We start from the raw sequence: 6,064 nt of genomic DNA, 5'->3' as shown, positions 1-6,064 counted from the left end.
GGAGGTCACCCCACACACCCAGCCCATTACTTTGGGACTGCTTAAACTCCTTTTATGTCCTTTTGAGAGCTTCTCCGGTATGATGCATGAAAAACACCACCTATATATTAAGGCTTGCAGCCAGCATCAGACCTCTTGGCTCAGATTCCTTCTGAACTCCTCTTTCAGTGAGGAAAGGGTTGTAGATGAAAAGATCATGGTTTTCTCCCCCAGCAGCTTACAAAGGGTGAAGAAGCATGTATTGGTCTGGGCTTCCTAAATCCGTAGAGATAATTCCTGCATACAGCCCATCTAACAAACAGATGAGCAATGGCTATGGCATCCGAAGGTGATGGGTGGCTTGCTGCTCTGCAGCACTCAAGGGAAGCTCTTTGGTGTTCACATCTGGGCCAAACTGTTACTTTTGTGTGACCTTTCAAAATCAGTTCAAAAAACTTTCTGTGAAATACACAGGCAGCCAAATATATAGGTCTGCAGAGTTACCATGGGCCATTATTTACTTATCAAAAACACATAGCTCAGGAGAGACAGAGCTGTCCAAATTTCGGCTTGCATGTCAACTCTTCACATTAATGTACTTTATCTATCATTAAAAAGCAATACTGTTTTTCTCCAAGAGTTTAGTCAGAGCCCATTTTTGGTAGGAATACCTATCCAGCTCCATCATCCTAAGGTATTGAACAGGGCTTTCCTACAGCATCTACATGCTCTAATTCCACATAGTCCTTTCCCTCTAAAAGCAGCAATTCCCTCTGTTACAACACCACTGAGCACTGTTCTACCATAAGGGTTATGGAAATCAAAGCTTCTGTTTGCTCATTGGGTCAGTAACAGCACATTTTCTCCATGAACAATACTTCCCCACCCAATGCAGGTGACATGACCTCCCCCCCCATAAGAGGGCCATAGAAAGTCTTGCCACCAATTGAGCCTACACAGATCTTCAGACAAGACTTGTCTGCTGGCCCTCACCACAACCATATGTTTTACCTCCCAGGAGCCTTTCTCCAGGTGAAAGGTTTCATCCTTGGTCCTAAAAGGTTAAAATTGTGTAAGATGCCTTAACTTCATTAACACCAAGGAGCAAATCTAATGCCAGTTGTCACTAGCTCATTTCTGGGACGCCTGATGTTCTGAGCATCAGAGCTGCTAAATAGCAACTACTTTTTAAAGTGTATTTCAAGCTGGGAAGTCAGAAGCAGAAGACCCTAAAATTGCTTTTGTTCCTGGCTTCAGTTGCTCAGGGCTGTGCAGAGGTGCTAGCACTCAGAGTTAACCCTTTGCTGTGTAGTATACTTTGGACAGTTTCCAGAAGCCATTTTATTCACAGGGTCACTTCACTGCCATGCTAGTGTTAGATGCATACACCACACTTTCAAAACAGGGTTGCTCTTCTCAGTAGTTGCTTTCCTCACTTTCAAGCAGATGCTGTTTGCAGAGCTCAGAACTACTTCATTCCTCTGGTGCATGAGCCATCATCTCCACATGGTACACCTGCCATCTCAGAGAAGTGACATTCTTGCTTCCTTCCAGCTTCTCCCTGCCTTGAATGGACAACAGAGGTACCCTCTGTAGGGCCAGGAGAGGGACATGGCAATGAACTCTTTAAACTCCCTCCACTGGAGCAAGAGCTTCTCTCAGTGACTAGACACACTGGAGAGAGCCACGACCACCCCCTCCAGCTACCCCAGGGCCCCTGTGGAGACAACTGGTGTCCCAATGGCATTGGCCAGGGATGCATCTGAGCCAAAACATGGAGCAGAGTGCTCATTAATGACAAAAGCAGCGCCTTTTCTGCTCACTCAGCATTCATGAGCAGCTCCATCCCTCACACACCTCTGAGCACCGTCACTGTTTCTGCATTCTGATTTGATCACAAACATCCAGAACCAGAGCTCTGCTGCTGAGCCACTGCTGCTCACGTAGTCTTTGACATCTCTCCTCCCAGCACATACAATAGTAAATCCAAAGCTCGAGAACTCTGCAATTTCCTTTCTACCTGCTTTTTTATATATATATATTTGTTTAAATTTCACATTTAATATTGTTAATAAAATTAACCTTTAAAAATCCAGTGGGTTTGCCACCTGTGGAAAACAAACTTTGCCATACTTGTGCACAAAGGGGATCAGAATGTAACTGCGCTGAATCTGTTCCAAATTGCAACATGAATTGACAGAAAACTTGTTGCTATTTCCATGCTCTCCACGCAGGACAATGTCTTTGTTTTGTTATTTTCATCCCTTATTGCAGCATGAAAAACCTTTTAGAGATATGCAGTATAATTATAGCATTTGCCAGATCTAGATGCATCCCAAGCTATCTGCAAGAGGGAAATACTGGGCTGCTCCAGAAGTCTCTGCCACAGGAGCCACCTATGCTTGCCCTCAGGTCACATACATATTTCTCTGCTTCCCTCAGCTTTCTAGGAGGAATCTCTTTGAATCTGTGAAAACAAGGGATGGGTTGCACCATGCAAGTTGTGTCAGGTTAGGTCAAGCAGGAGCCATCAGTGCACTTGGGAAAAGCCAGTGTGTGGCCGAGCATAGTGCTGGGGTTTATTGCTCAGCTGTGCCAGGAAAGTGTGTGCCCAGCATGGGAAGGCACTGTCCCTGCTCCTGGGGCCACCATCACATCCCAGGGGGTCCCACGGTGCACCAGGAACCAGCACATTTACCTGCACCTGGTTGCACCTGCTGAGACCACTGGGTCTCAGAGCATCCCCCCCTGCCCCAAGCAGCTCCTGCCACAGAGAGGAACAGCCACTGATTTTGCAAGAAATAAAAACCCTAAAACCAGTCTGCGGTGAGGAGGGTTGCCATGTGGCTGAAAATGTCACTCAGTTCATAAAAACTAACTTGAAATTTTTAGATCTTTGCCTTGTCTTATTTCGCTTGGTGTTTGGTATTGAAAGAATGGAGAAGGCAGAGATGAAAAGCCACAGAAAATGGTAATTTACCGCCATCCTTGCAAAAGCTTCTTTAATACCAACAAATGAATTCTGTTTTCATTGATATTTTTCCCACATAAAGATCCCTTTCATTCTCCTTAAAAATCTGTCTTTTCCAACTGGAGGGAAGAGCTTTGCAGCGTAAAAACTGTAGCCAGTAAAAATGAGAAAGCAAAAAAAAGGCAATGGGGAAAACATGTTTCTTGCACAGTAGAGACAGCCTCTACCTTCACCATTAGCATTTTGCCAGGCTAGTCTTGGGGTGGGGGGTAAACTGATCTAACAGAATTTCAAGGGTGCAGTGCTCCTGAAGAAAATACAATTTTCTGTAGCTATGACAGTGATGAGAGATGGAATTTGAGAGTAGGACAGGTCAATAATGTGGACAAAGCCACAACTGGGAGAGGGAGAAGCAAGAGGAACGAGCTGATCTCTGAGGGGGCTGAAGGACTGTGCCCTGAGAAACCACAACATCCAGACTGGTAAACGGTTGCACAAGGTCTTGAAGGTAAAATTAAGTGCAAAACAAACAGTCTGCAAAAGAAAAAGCAGAGGAAAGGGTGTGAGAGGGGAGCATTGTTAGCCTGAGCAAAGGAGAAGGATGGTTATTCACTAGCTGCGCTTGGCTGACATGGAGCAGGGCGATGTCAGAGCCTGGATGGGTGCAGGGGAGCAGAGCTTGTGATCAGCAGGCAGGGAACGCAGCGTTGAAAAGGATGGATCACTCCAGGGCAATGGCCTATACTTGCTTCATTATTTAAAAGTAGGCTGAGGCAGGTAATTACTCATGAATCTGACCACGAGGTATTTAGCAGTTGAACCACAGAAGAAACTGCACGCACAGGCTACCTCTGCCTGGCAGGACGCATAAGTTGATGATTAATACAGCTTAAGTCATTTACAGCTCACCTCTCCATGGGTCTGTTTTCCTTAAGGAATAGGTCTGCCACGTACAGCTCAGCCCCTGCCAGCTTAGGGATGCTGTAAAATCATGCCCATACCTCGCAAGGCCATCCAGGAACCAGGCAGAATGGCAGTCCCTCACCCAAAGGCATCAATCACTCCCATTCAGCCACTCATTGTGGTGTCCCAGCAAGGCTGAACAAGAGGTGGGTGCTGCACCCTTGGGGATCCCCAGAACCCATGAGTCAGGGGCTGTTGCCTGGAAGAAGTGCTGCACCCTGAGGTAGCATGGGCTTTGCTTCTCTTAGGGATGGGAAAGGAGAAGGCATGGTCATGCCAGCCCAAAGTCACAACCCTGCAAAATGGTGCAGCCTATTTGCACATGTTGGCTTCTCAGCATGAACCTGGGGGGGGGGGGGGCAGAGCTCAGCAATAACTTCTTTTTCAGATGTACTTTGCCTTTTGTGACAACAGGAGGCTTAGTTTTGAACAACACTATGAAAACAGTGAGATAGATGGAAGTATTAGCTCATACTCAATCCCATGAACGACCTGTCTTTCATGTCCTCTTACTGTTCTGGTAGAAGCCTACAAGAATGCAGTACACATGTTTTCCAACTCAATAGCAGGTATCCAGCTGCAGAAATGTGTTTCCCTGAATTATGGCCGTATGCTATATATCCCACTTCAACATATCATATCATGTTCCATCTGCACAGAATTTGACACTGCATAAAACAATATGCTTTGAATTTGAATGCATATACTTCCTCACACAAAACAAAACCCTCTTGCTAAGCTATGAGCCCAAATGCCCTGGAGTTTCTGGTGAAACTTGTGCCACAAGCAGAAAAGACCTGAACCAAAGTTGTAGGAGGAGGAGACATCACTACTGGGCTATGTCACCTGAAATAAATTCCGCATTTGCACCAAAGAGTTTGTCCTTGGTTGCTAAGAGTGGACAGAGCAGAACCCAGAACAAGAGATATAAGCAGACATGCTAGGACTATGAAGCTGTACAAAGCATGCTATATATGAGTACATCATTTGGGCTTTCTCTAGGCTGCTATAGCCCTTTCACATCTTTAATGGTGAAAACACTGAAACAGCTAAAGCACTGAGAAGTACAGTAAAATACAGAACATTTTCATGCATGTTGAAGACAGCTTCCCCTTGCATAGGACAACTGCTATGACAAGTCAACCAGGCAATGCTTTCAAATTGTTTGCCACACTTCTAATGGCCCCAAGGTGATCCCATCTGCCTCAACGCCTCAGGCATTCATCCTCTCCTAAGGAGGCCCATTCCACCTTAGAAAGAAACGTGAAGTCAGAAATACTTGTGAATTCCTTAAATGATGAACACTCCTTATTTCCTCATTCTCTCTCAAAGCCTTTCTTTTGGACTTGCTGTAGCTACTTTTCATTTGATGGCTCTGCTGCCTGTTTCATCAATGACGAATTTGTTTGCACTGCCACCCAGCAGACCAGCCTTTGGCAGAGGTACATCCCAGGTTAAACAGTTTTTTAGACTCTAGCCTAAAAGAACAGAAGGAACCAGCAACTGGCCAATAGTGAAGAGTCTGTACAACCTTGATGCCATTAATGAAAAGAGTCTGCTCATAGGGTATTGACAAATGGGACAGGAGTACGTTTTACAGAATTCCAGTTCTGGATGGTGGTAGCCATTTATTTGACTTTAAATTAACAGAATAAAGCAACTAATATTTGGGAGCCTGTGTCATATTGGATGCTGATCTTCTCCGCTAATGAAAGACACATGTGAAGGGGCTGATTACCAGGTACAGTGTATTTAGTTCACTAAATACATGGGCCTGCAGACACATCCCAGAATTACCTTCCCTCAGATTTGCAAGGTTTCTGGTTCAAGATGGAACAGAGCTTTCTATTGCTTGTATCTAGTTGATCACAGTAAGGACCAAAACTCCTCTCCAGAGATCCTCATCTGAACCAAAATGAGTAGTAAATGACAAACAGAACAGCAATGGCAGATTAAAGCTCTTGACACAAAACCCAGTTGCTGAAAAGTATTTGGGAATCAGCTGCAGGACACAGCAGTGCTGGCTGCAAAATATCTACTGGGAAGTGGAAATAACTGGTTTTAGGCAGATTGAGGTTTTGGACTTTGCTGGCCAGCATTGGCATCTACAGGAGATCATGCCTAGTGAATTCACAGAAGCCCATCAAAACA

The sequence above is a fragment of the Pezoporus occidentalis genome, unplaced genomic scaffold (assembly GCF_034315485.1).
Source record: "Pezoporus occidentalis ecotype Australia unplaced genomic scaffold, CSIRO_AGI_Poc_V1 ctg87, whole genome shotgun sequence".
Taxonomy (NCBI): domain Eukaryota; kingdom Metazoa; phylum Chordata; class Aves; order Psittaciformes; family Psittacidae; genus Pezoporus; species Pezoporus occidentalis.
Note: the sequence above shows the minus strand (reverse complement) of the source record.